The 14,089-nt window shown below is 32.6% G+C and overlaps 1 protein-coding gene across 5 annotated transcripts in view; it reads left to right on the top strand.

Annotated features, from left to right (window-relative positions):
* DPYD (dihydropyrimidine dehydrogenase) overlaps positions 1 to 14,089 on the top strand; it is an 845,662-nt gene that overhangs the window by 47,036 nt on the left and 784,537 nt on the right. The window lies entirely within an intron of this gene.

Genomic DNA, 14,089 nt, shown 5'->3' with positions numbered 1-14,089 from the left:
CATCGTATTAACTTTCCATTTACCTTACCACATGGTATGCATTAATAAAGGTTTTGGAACCATTGGCCTGGGATGGTTTTAGTGCTTATGTTTAAAAGATTATTATTCCATTTTTTGAGAACCGTGCAATTAATTTGAAAAATGAAAATTCGTTTTGAATAAGTATATGTTAAGTGATAATTGATGGGCAGTGTCTTCCTTAGCTTGAACAAATGATAGAAATTACAACTTGTAAATTTACTAATTAACTTTTTTGTGTGTATTAGGATTGACATTTAAAGAAAATGCAAGTTTAAAATTTCAGGGGAAAATACACTGTGAAATGTGACTATCTCCATATCCTGCCAACAGAATAAAAACTTTAAGCAGAATAGGAATACCGAGGTTAAAACCTTGTGTGTATTCCTTTAGGCCTATGTAGAACTTGCCATTTTGAAATTGAGGTATGGTCTTCACTGTATGAATTCTAAAACATAAATAATATTTATTTTTAAGTAGGAGTAAACCTCATCTGTGAGCACATTTTTGGTAGAAGTTTTAAAGCCCATTTGTTAATTTCAAAAAGGATATATGAAGTAATCTTGGTTATGCTTCTTTTGAGAATCTCATTTATTGCCATACTTTTAGTGACCATCCCCCGTACCTATGAACAGCTAAACTAGTATCTCCCTCTCAGATCATGTTTTTATAAAGATTCTTATTAAGATAGTTCCACCTAGATATTGTTTTGGACCATGTATGAAGTCAAATTATTCAAGCCCAGTCCTACCTGTCTTTGCCTTTGCTGTGTTGGTAGTATCAGTAATCACATTGTCACTCAGGCAAGAAACCTTGGGAATATTCTTGATCCTAAAATTATCAACAATACTGTATTTTATCTAATATAGTGAAAAAGAAGACTGAAATTTAAAACTGTGAGATGCATTCATTTCCTATTTTTAAGTCATTTGATTTTTTTACATAGACACATGAGTTAGTATGGCATAGTGGAACTTGTCATATTTATGACATCTATTCTAAGATGCATATTTTATCCCAATTAAACATTTCTAGTATTAGGAATTAAGATTCATCTTGTAGTTGATGTGATAGGAAAGCATTGTATTGGTTTAATTCACAACACTTTTTGTTGTTCTTTTATAGTATATAAAAATGATGTCATGATCTATGTTGTTTTTGACTCTATAAAATAAAGCATATATTATGAGAGTGTAGAAAACATTTTGGTTAAAGTAGATATTTGCCAATTTTTGATGATGTTCTAGGTAGATGTGAGGGTGTATCATAGAACTAGAAATACATGAAAAGGCAACCTATTAAAAACAAAAAGACATCTGTGAACAATGGTCATGCTAATTACAAATTACAGTTCAATTTGGACAAAATAATTTCCTCTTGCTACTTCTAGAATAAATAAGAAATTTTTTCTGTGAATCTGAATAACATTATTTTTAGGATTTCTCAAATATATTATAGTCCTTTTGTGAATTAATTTAACTCAAAATTGATAAACATTTGCATAGGCAGGTCCATTTGCTTGTGTCATCTTGATTTGAGACAAACCCTACATGTACCAAATTCTGCTAGTAAATTATACAAGCATAAGTGACATAAATGTTCATGATCTATAAATACTTGCATTTCTCCTTTCTAATGAATTTATGACATATGTGTACAGAGTGTCTTAGGGTATTTGATAGAAAATGCTTCATTTAGATTTTGTCTTATAATTCAGTTATTTATCTGTTTTTTTTTTTTTCCATCTCTATCCTGAGACATAAATACAGTTAACTTACTTTTTCTGATGTTTTAAGATTTAGGAACTAACGTGAGGCAGGATCCAGCTGTGTGACACAATGCCATACTCTGAGAATGGCCATGGTTAAGATGATGAAAACCAGGAGGGTGTCAGACCCTGAGCTCACCCCTTCACAATGATAATTAAACCAACTGACCAAAAGCTCTCTGGAACAAATTCTATCTCATGCATTTACTCCTTATTCTCCTTTTTAAAAAAAGAACAATTGTCATCTAATGTACAGTTTCATATTTTAATCATTAGTTTAGTCTCTCCCTATTATAATGTAAGGTCTATGAGACCTGTTTTGTTCACAGCTGTGTCTTTGATACCTGGATCAGTGCCAGGCATGTCTTAAGTACTCAGTAAATAATAACTGATTGAAGGGAATAGATATTAAATTTTTGGTGTATGCCAGACACTGTTCTTCGTGCTAAGACTACAGCTATATTCTTATGGAACTTACATTCTGGTGAAGGAGAATTACTGTTGTTATTTTACTAATTATGATTATTATTTCTTTTTATTAATGGGGAATATTGTATGAAGCTTTAGAGAAGATAGATTAATTATTTAGTGTCAAATATCTTATAGTTGATAAAGCTAGTACTACTAACTCTACAAATAGTTTACACATATATAAAATTTATCTTGATATTCTTTTTGAAAATTTTTTGTGTCATAAATCTTATTGACTGACACCCACCTAGACTCCTTTAAGAATAAAGAAGTATTTCCTGAAGCAGCAATTAAAATAAGTTATTGATTTGTTTCTATTGTCAATATATGAAGTTTGAACTCAGAAGAGCATCTCTTGAATATTTTGCAGCATTAACTCAATTGCTGGAAAGAAGTTATTTGTACAGCAATAAACTCTCTAAAAATTAATTTGTTGCATCATCCTTTCTGATATTTTTGTGACACTACTACAGACAAATTTTTCTACCTTTTAAAAAAGTTGACACACTAAGAATTGACTTGAATCTGAATTGTAAAAACAATTAGTTACCAAATACCCAATACAGAATATGTACCAGCCACTGTGATAAGTGATAGAGAAAGGATAAAGACTGATGTTGCTCTGACAACTTAGTTACTCACAGACATTAAATTGGTGTTCATAATTAGGTCTTGTCAATCCAACTGAAGTGTCAGGATTCAAGAGTAGTCTCCCCAAGGAAGCAGAACTTAAGTTAAAAATAAAGATGAAGGGCTGGACCCAGTGGTGCATGCCTATAATCTCAGCAGCTTTGGAGGCTGAGGTAGGAGGATCAAAAGTTCAAAACCAGCCTCAGCAACCTTTAGGGAGGCTCTTTAAACAAAGCAAAACAAAACAAAAGAAAACAAAACAAAAAAAACAAAGAAAGGAAAAGGAAGAGAGGAAAACATGTATTTCCACCAGAGTGGAAAACATTTACCGGGAAGACCTATGAGGGAGTATATTGAACAAAATGTCGTTGAACACGTGGCTGACTTTGCAGAGTCTGAGGGAGGTCATCAGGGAGTAGGGATGATGATGATGACCAATAATTATGTTTTTTTAAAAAGTTTTATTGTCTGGTCAGTTCATTAAGATAAGCACATGTTATCTCACTAAGAAGGCATATTCCTTGTTTGACACATGCTCTAATTTAGAGGTTTTACCAAATGTTGTGTTCCTTCTTTGGAAGTGTGTTTCCTTGGTGCTTCATTTCGCATACATAGAAAGGTGTTGCCAGAGATTTATTATCCAGGAAGATACTTGTAATAAAATGGTAACTGACTAAAAAGAAGGAAAGTGCTAACTTGATTTCCTGAAGCTGTACAGAAAAGCTTGGCTTTCATTATTTATATGAGACTGATCACAACTTTCTCCACATCCATGTAATACACAAATTAAACACATTTGCAGATGTCAGCCATCAGTCCTGCTACTTTTATTTTGCTCTTCGTCCATATGAATTTTCTATAATGATCAAGTGATGTTTTTTTTTCTTTTCTTTAAATCAAATTTATTGTTATGAGTGTATGATCTTGTAGTCAGGGTTTACAATGAACTGGAGAAAGCTTTCTCCTAGGAAAGGTGTATTTCAAGTAACTATATTTGCAAAAGGGAGAAAACTTTCCCTTTCCAACTCTCTTCTCCTTCAAGTTAGGTTTTTATGAAGGAATACAATAGAAAGAGAAGAGGTAAACAAACAGCAAAAGGTTGGTCAGGTGTATAAGCTCTAGAGACAGACTTGCTTGGCTTCAGTTATTGGTTTTGCCCTTCGTTAGCTGTGTGACCTTGAGTAAATTTCTTAATCTCTTTTCTGCCTCCCTTTCCTCATCTGTAAATGAAGATAATTGTATCATCTACCTGATACATTAAATGAGACAATGTGCATACTCTGCCTAAAACTGATTCTTGCATGTATATAATCCTTTTTGTTTCTGCTTATCAGTTTTAGCATTGATGGGATAGTTGCTCCCAGGTGTGTTTCTGCTTCTGTATATGTAGGTCCAGCATGGCAATGGATACAGAAGAGCATAATGGAAAGAATATTTAATTATAATGAACAAAATGTCACCAAAGATGCTAGTGGAAAACAGCCTTTCCTTTGTTGCCCAGAAATTTCCTAGCAGTGAATTGTGTCTTCATGCACCTATGCTTGAACAAACATACACACAGACATGCAGAGATGGTGAGAGAGAGAAAGAGAGCACAAAAGAACCGCTAGTGTTTTTGAACAGTGCCTCATACACATAAAGTTGGAGTGACTTATTTTCTTGTGATATTTTGCTAAACTTCTGCCTTTTCCATAAAGCGACAATGTGATGCCCTGGTCTTGGCCATTTGTCATCATGGGCCGGGGCTCTATATTGTTTTAGGAAATTCTACTGTAGATGAGCCTCTCTTACGTGCATTACTGAGGGGCTACTAAGTGCTAACCTGAAATGTACTTCTCTTGGGAGAAATATTTACTCTCAATGTCTACCTGAAGATTTCTCTTGGGAGAGAAAGTTGTTCGTATAGACTTCATAACATTCAAGAATATTGAGATGGAATCCAAAAGATCTGGAACCAAATTGATTTGATTTGTTTACACAGAAATTCTTTGCATAATCATAAATATTAAACTGGAATTGTATGATGTATTGTAGGTCAATAAGTGCTATATAATAAAGCAGATGTGTGTTAAGACTATGTCTACAAAAACAGAATATGTATATTTTAAAAGATATTAATGAAGCATATTACTGTATTTGCAAATAAGAAATATCTTTGCATATGGGAAAATAGAGTGCTCTGAACAAAAGAAATCAGCTAAATTGTCTGTAGAGCCTAATGGTATATTTTACCTTTGCAAAACATTTATTTGGTGCTCATAGCAAATAAATATGCGAGTTTTGCTGTTTTCCAGAATGGGCATACAATGGCAGCTGTCTTTCTAATCGGTCCCCTATTCAGACACTAATCGGTGGAACCCACGTAGAATGCTAGACGCCTGAATAGGTAGACAATGGCAGCAGCGTTTTTAATCACAGTCCTATTCAGGCACTAATCGGAGTGATGATTAAGGGACATTAGAGGGAGCACTTTGACATCTGATCCTTTGAACTGACGTCTGTGCAGGCTGCACTACACAGAGCTTACTTGGCCAGACTGACTTCCTTAAATAAAGTGCCCGTGATTTCCAATGTAGGAAATATTACATTAGAGCCTATTGAAATGATTAGGAATTGAGGCGCTTTTCTTCTAGTGGGGATGCAGTGTATGCTGTATATGCACTAAACTGAGAACATTAGTGTTGCATGCACTACTTTGAATTCAGGGACCGTGGAGAAATAGTGTGAAAAAGACTTTCTGCAGTCATGCACTTACAGTTGAATATGAACTCTGCTATCCTGGCTCTCCATTATGGAAGTTTATGAATTTTGAAATACTTTGGTTTTTATATAACCTAATCTCAATCAGTATGTCTTAACTATATTGGATACCTCCTTTTGTTTCTTTAATTCAGTATATTTTTAGTGCTATCTTGAGTGCTTTAATAATAATAAAAACATGTGTTATACCATATTTGCATGGTTAACCTTTAATTTAATAGTCTTTAAAAACAGGTTTGCTAACTGGTTTCCTAGAACATTCATGTGATTAATCCTAAAAATGTTAATGTCTGTTCAACATTTGCAGTTTGGATCAGTGCTTAAAATTTCAATATTAGTATTTGAAGATATAGGTCCATCCAAATATCAATAACTATATACATATTATGTTATATGGCTGGGGTAAAAAACTGATGAAAGATTAACATTAAGAAAGGCATATGAATTTTATATGTTGTTAATATTTCTATTTTATGTGCACAGAAGCCTTCACAGAAAGGAAATAAAGACCTAAAGAAGTGGTTAGAACCAGAGGTTTATATACAGTCAACAAAATCTAATAAATTCTGAGGAATTTATAAGACAAACACAAAGGGACTTAGTTGTCTAGGGGTGTTAAATAGTGAGAAGATAAATATATGGGGGATCATAATGGAAAGTAAGGTTTGTTTGTGCAGATCTAGCTTGGTGCTGGTTTTCACCTCTAGTGATAATGGTTTCTTCTAGTTTTAGAGAAGAGAGAGGGATACTTTTGATAAATAGCCAAATAGGTATCGGTAAGTGAAAATTTTGCCTATTTAATTTTTCTAACCAAAAATATTGAATCATTGATTTCTCATTTTTCTCCTACATCATATCAAATCTATTAATAATTAGTTTCACCTTCAAAATATATACAGAATAGGAGAAGTTGTCATCTTCTCTGCTTCAAGGGAGCTTCATTTCCATGGTGATCAGGCCAGTGGTTTCTTTTACGAGGCACGAAACTTGCAGGACCCTAATGTAGCTTCACCAGCTATCACCTTTGCTTGGACTCAAGCAGAAGTATAAATAAAGAGTAGTTCAACTCAAGCAAGAGTATAAATAAAGGCCACAGGTCATATGTATAAATATTTTAAAGCTATGAAGCAAAAGTATTAAGTAATGTTCTATCATCCTACTTTAATAAATATAGTTTTATAAGGACAAAATTGAAAAATATGGTGTTTTTGCTTGTCTAAAGTATAGATGGGCTGGTGATACTTGGATGAATAATAAACATGTAGTTTATAAAGTTTTGAATTTTATATTAAGAAATTTATTTGTTATTGCCTTCATTTCAGTAGAATCACAAATTAGAGTGTGGCAGTTGAGGTTGTCATGTAATTTCTCATTTCTCCTTTTACTGTGGTGACAATAATCTGTTAAAGGATTAAAATATAATTTATTCAAAATGGACAGAATTTGATTTATTTTCATTGAAAAGGTAAATGAAGGTAAATACTTTAAAATCATAAATTATTTTTATTAATTTAAAATTAATTTTATCTAAAATAAATCAAAATGTTATAAAATAATAAAAACAAAATTATGTAATGAAATAGAAAATAATTTAGGATACATATCAAAATGTTAAACAACTTAAATAAAATACTCAAAATGATATGAAGTCAGTGTATAGAAGAGATATTTATATTCCTATGTTCATTGAAGCATTAGTCACAATAGTCGATATAGAATCAACCTTATTATTCATAATAATATGGATAAAGAAGAGAGAGAGAGAGAGAGTGTGTGTGTGTGTGTGTGTGTGTGTGTGTGTGTGTGTGTGAGTGGCCATGCCAACTGCAGGTGACCTGGGCTGTCCCGGGGAACTTCTTGAGTGCAGTATTTCAGTCACTTCTGTTCAACACTATAACCTTTGGACCTCTCAGTACCTGAGAGATAGTTGACACTGGAATGAATGAAACAGATTCTAGAGGCTAGACTATGGTTCTACTTTAAATTAAAGGTTAAAAAAAATATAGTCATGCATGCATGAAAATTGAAGTTCATGTTTACAGTTTGATTTTCAAATTCATTTACCACTAATAAATCTGTGTTATATCAGTTCAAGGTGTAAGAGAAGTTAGAAATATTTGCCAGGCATGGTGGCTCACACCTGTAATACCAGTGGCATGGAGGCTGAGGTAGGAGGATTGTGAGTTCAGCAACTTAGGGATGGGTTACCCTAAGCAACTCAGCAAGACCTTGTCTCTAAATAAATACAAAAAAGTGCTGGGGATGTGACTCAGAGGTTAGGTGGCCCTGGGTTGAATTCCCAGTACCAAAAAAAATTAAAAAATAAAAAAAAATAAAAAAATCAGAAATGTTTAGTCCTCAGTGGACTCAATAAAGAGGTTTGTGGGAGGATTCCTCACTTTCACTTTTATAATACCATTTAACCATATGTTTAAAATGATTGTCAGGTTCTTTCAATAAATGATAAAATGTAGTAATCTTCTGAACTTTTGACAAAGAAGACTATTTTAGGTTACAAGAAGAACGGTAACAGATGATTTATACCCTAGGACTATTCAATGAGAGATTTTTATTTAGTCTGGAACTTCCTTGTATAAAAGCTATTAAAAAGAGCATATTATAAATTTTCCATGGTTCCCAAGTGAAATCAGTAATGTTTCTTATCCTAATTCACTAAAGACCTGGACATTTAATAAAATTGTGGGATTCTTGGGAATATTATATTCTTATAATATGATTTGTAGGTTAAAATTTCACAAATGGTCATCTAGCTGATTAAAGTACACTGATTTTTGCAAGAATAGGCTGTTCTACCATTATTACAAATATTGAAAACCTCTCATGTAGTACTTTCCGAAATTTTTAATTTCTTTTGTTTTGGAATATTGTGGGGCATATAATGATATCGACAGTATTTTCCTGCAACACTGAGATACAAAGGAGAATTTGGTGGTATCTTTATGGGGCCTATTGCATAAGTTGTTTGGTACCTTTATGGGGCCTAGTGCATAAGTTATATATATATATATAATATATATATATAGATATATATATATATCTTTGTGTCATATAAGAATAATAGCAACAAAATGATAGAAGTAAATATTTACATATACATGTAATTATAAGTAAACACAAATGCAAATTTATCAACAATTGACCAAAATACAGAAAGTGTAGCATACAGAAGACATTAGGTAGCTAGGGTTTTATTTAAAGAAAGCTTTCAACTCTGATATATTTCAAATGATTAACATCGGAACTTTATCAGAAGAATTTATCCAAATGATATTCCAGTATATTTAGAAGTGTGATAAATTTTGAATGACTAAAAAGTATTCAGTGATTTGTGTCTCTGTAACAAATATATCACTTTATATCCTTCAGTGTCTATAGTCCCATCCTCCCCATCTTCAGAAGGTAAAGTTGTACTGAAGGCCACAATATGAATGATTGCTATACTTGAGCCTGTGGTATCTCCTGACTGACCCAAAAGTTTTTCACTTCAAAGGCTATGGCAATATGTTTAGGAGAGTAAGTGGAAAATAAAGATTTATTTTAGATGTACTTTTGGAAATATTTTTTGAGGATTCATTCCAGTCTCAAATAAGAAAGATTTCTGTGGGTGGTCATGTCACTGCATGAGTTCCCATCTCTTCTATTATAACATCCCAGAAAACTTCCAATATAGTAGCTTCTTTCTGAATCAAATATAATTTGAGATACTTTAGATGTATTTCATCTTATTGTCTTTGCTTCGTGTATGTCCACTTAATATCTCAGAAGTTTGGTGAAAAATTAAAAAACATGGTGGTGTGGTGTGTACCAATTTAAAATGTGCATCAGGGTTGATATTTTCAATTATTTTAGGTACTTGTTTGCATTACACTTATTTTAAAAACTTTAGGTTTTAATTAGAGGCATTTATGGAATGTTCCGACTTGAATAGGTTTTCTCAAATTTAGGCGTCTTGATTTGCTGATATACAGTTCTCCTGATTACATATTCACACATCTAATTGGCACTTAGTTGTAAAAGAATCTCTAGGAGCTTCAATCACAAAATTATTATATTGTAAAATAGTAAATTTAATTTTTAAAGTGAAAACAATGTACTTATATTTTATGTAGTATAGGTGAAATTTCTGGATAATTTTTTGCAAACTTTATAACAAATAATATTGATTTTGTGCTCATTTGAAATCATATACTATTGCTTAAAATTTACTCTTCATTAGATATATATTTACTGACTGTTGTGGGAAGAATGGATCTATGTAGACAGCTGCAGAATGAAGGCAGATGACTTAAAGGAATGGAAAAAAATGGAATAAGAAATGGTAGTAATAAAAATTCTGTGGTAATTTTTCATTACATAAATGAATAAATATCAGTAATTAATAAATCATAAATTTTAGGTGTTGATAGTCCATATTATTTGAAGTGAATTATTTTGAGTATCATCATAAATATTTATATACCTTCACAAATATTGTCTTAGAACAACCAAAAGCACAGAATATTTAAAAATTTGAATACAACTGTGGTGAGAAAAATTAAAAGCACTTCCTATGGTTCAGTGAACAACCTTGCTCTGCTTTTTAGAGCTGTTTTTCTTTTCCTTTCAAATTCAAAAAATAAGCAGACAAGCCTCCGCCTGACCTATTGGTGTTGATAAGTTATCTTGCAGTGTTTTATTATTCAAGTTCCTTTATTTTTTTTAAATATCCAAAAGCCTATGGAAGAAGCTGACATGCACTGTGCAGTTCCTGTGTCTTCCCTCTGCGTCTGCAGCAGTCTTTTCTCCTCCACAAACGAAGCTTAGGTTTACTACTTCAAAAACTCAGTTCTTGTGTTATAACTAGAGGCACTCACAGATGGAACCAGCTAAATCTCTTGCCATCATCCAGGATCGGGCCTCAGAAACCCTCTCTATTTTCTAGAAATGCTAAGCTCTCCTTTCCCTCCCTCCCTCAATCCCACCATAGCCTGGTTTCTACCTCCTCTGCTCCAGTGAAAGTGTGATCTCTGTGTAGCTAGATCCAGTGAGTGTACTTACAAATGTTTTCTTACTAGAGATCTGGTATGGTAGGTACCTTTCTTCCTGAAGTGTTCTTCCTTTTTAGAATGCCTTCTCCAGTCACCCTCCTCAGTGTTCACTGGTCTCTCTTTCCCTCATTCTTAGTTTTTGTCAGAGGATTCTCAGATCTTTCTACTGTTGATTGATTTACTAATTTCTGGACCCATGTATGCTGCATTTCTTCACCATAGATACTCCACACAGGCATTAAATACAAAATAAAAATATATTTTTTAACTTAAATCAATTCCAGTGCTCACAGCGTAGCATCATCTAAGCAGTATTTCCTTTGAGTCAGACCAGAAAACATTCATTCACACTTAAATACACTCACTTAATTTAATCTTGTTCTTTAATCTCAGGTAAAATTTTCTCCTTTCTGGAGAACCTTTTCTATTCATTTCCCTGCCCTCCCTTTGCCCCCATCTCAGGTCCCTGAACCTACTCTAATATGGCCCACCCTTCTTCCCTTCTGTTTTTCTTTTCTCCTTTCTGTATTCAGTCAATTAGTCTCTGTTGATTTATCAAGTGGCTGACATTGCTATTAGCATTTGGAATACAACAAAACAGATAAAAAAAAGACAAAACCTTTGCTTTACAGAGCTCTCATTCTAGTCAGGGACAGACAGCAAAAACACATAACTAAGTAAATTATATTACACTGTTTTAAAAATTACTTATGTTGCACTAACTTTCATTGCTTCCTTTTCTTTGTTCCCAAGGACAGTGTATATTCTTTTCCATACTTAGTCCCTAACATTATATCATGTGCTTAAATATATTGACTCTGAAATCTGCTTTACTCTCCAATCAATTAGTGCTCTTGCCAAATTGCCCTGTTCTCTATTCTCATACTCTATGACTTTATACCAATTAACTTTAGTGCTGCCTTCATGTTTTGCTATGGCCTTGAAGACATGCTCCTTCCAAACATATCTATATGACTCCAGTTTGAAAGTTCAGTTTTTTAATTGAGGACTTTACAGAATTATATATAATTATATGTAATATTAAATCTTAATGTCATAATGACATCACCTTATAGACTTTTAGAAGCGATGGCAGTAAGTTGCTACATGTAAGTCAGCCTTAAACAGATTCCTGAGCAGTATATATATATATTGATCTATTCCATTAATTTTAATGACTCCATAATATTCCATAATATAGATATGTAATTGTATATTTAATAATCCTTTTTAAGGCATTTAGTTCTTCCCAAACTTCATCATCACAAACCATGTGCAGTAAACTTCCTAATATGTACCTTGTTATGTGCATATCTGCAAACTCTGTAGGGCCAATTGATACTCTCTTAAGATGTATGAATAACTGTTTCCTGCCCCTTTTCCATATGCTTCCTGTACAAATATAAATGTGTATATGTTTTATTGTCTCATTATTTGATGATCCTATGGCATTTCCTTACGAAAGGAAAAGTTTGTCCCTGGATCTATAGCCTAGGTCATGTCTGTCTGCTGGATGTCTTCACAGCATCCATATCACATTCCGTCCTAATTACTGATAGCATTGTTACTGTGTTTCACATATTTACTATCATTTCTTTTTTTTTGTTTTGTTTTTACCTTTTGGAATGATATCTGTTATTGAGATCATGAAATAATGATAACCATAGTTTGGACAGGTCTTAGGTATAAAAATTTTCTCATTTTACTCATTTTCTGAAAAGTTTATTATTATTATTATAGTTTTACCTAATAGTTATTCAGAAGAGTGGTGCAGTGCTTTTGTCCAAATGAGCATATTTTCCCTATCATTATGTTTGTTACCATTTTCTGATTATGTTTTGTGGTGGTGAGATACTACATAGAATAATTATTTTATTGAATTAACTATAATGTATAATTTAAAAATTGGTATAATATTAGGTTATTATTTTTTAATGGCCTAATAACAATTAAAAGTAAAGTACCTCTCTTAGTTGTGGAATATCATGCTTGACATACATACATTAATTTGAATTCATTAGTTATATTACTTAAACAATCTTATCAGGTCTTTTTTTAAACCAATCTGATTATATGGTGTGCACAATCTAGTTAGGGGAAATGAACAACAAAGAAATAAACAGATAAAGTATGTTTGGCAGTATGTGTGGTATGTCAATATAAAGTAGGGAGAAGTGGGAGATAGTGATAGGGAAATCAGGTTGCGTGTTCTCTGAGGAGGTAGCATTTAAATTCGGTTGCCATGTCCTTTATCCTGTGTTGAAACTTTCAGTTTAAACTTTGTGCATTGCATTTTACTTTATCTCATAGTAGATTATAGTGACTGTTTTGTTTGTTTTTGTAAATATATTTTTGTCCATGCTTTTATCTTTAATTCTGTTTTTCAGTTTGTTTTTTGAACCCAGGGGCATTCAACAATTGAGCCCCATCCCCAGTCCATTTCATAGTTTTATTTTGAGACAGGGTCTTGCTATCTCACTGACTTGCTATCTCAGCCTCCCTAAGTTGCTGAGAGTGGGCCTTGTACTTTCAATCCTCCTGTGCTGCTGGGATTCCAGATGTGTGCCATCAGCTCCGCTCTGTTTCTCAGTTTGTATTTGGCTTGTTTCAACTAAGTAGTATATGTTTGGATTTAAATATATTTCAATGTGAACAACTTTGTATTTTATTGTTGAGTGCAAATCATTGAACTTATGATCACAAATGGTAATGGTTTATCAAGCTAAATGCATCTTATATATTTGTCTTTCAATCTTGTCGTAGTTTTTTTTTTTTTTAAATCTTTTAGTACATGTACCAGGCTACATTTTCATATGTCCTCTCTTGGTTTCAATATTTAAGGATAGACATACTTCCAGCAATTGTGACCTATCCATGTCCATTCTTCATTAACTGACTTTGTATCTATTATTTCAGTCTTGAATTTTAGTTTCTGGTTTGCCTTGGTATGGGTGATCCTTGTACATTGAGAATGTCACTGATCATATTTTATTTTTAACTGAAAGAACCATCTTTTATTCAGGTACCTCTTTGTTAATGGAATTTGTATATTTAAATGTTTATTTTGTGAATTATTCCCTTTGATGTGTTGGTTTCCCCTTCCTGTTTTAGAAAAGTTCATAGTATCTTTCATTCCATGTTATGTTTATATTGTGTTGTTCTCTTACACACTTTTGACTCTAAATACTTTTATATCTGCTTATAATTGTTTTCTAGCAGTAAACAAGGTATTCTAAAATGTGATCTCAAAAATTTAGAATTTCTGTCACATACTTACAAAAATCTAGGGCTATCTCTTTTCATGTATTAGAGAAATAAAAAAAAAATTACCAGTATTTTACTCATGTCCATAGTAGACAGTATATTTGTTATTTATGTTTTTGGGTTTATAATT

Source organism: Sciurus vulgaris (assembly GCF_902686455.1).
Source record: "Sciurus vulgaris genome assembly, chromosome: 1".
Lineage (NCBI taxonomy): Eukaryota > Metazoa > Chordata > Mammalia > Rodentia > Sciuridae > Sciurus > Sciurus vulgaris.
This window is presented reverse-complemented; position numbering and strand designations above follow the sequence as displayed.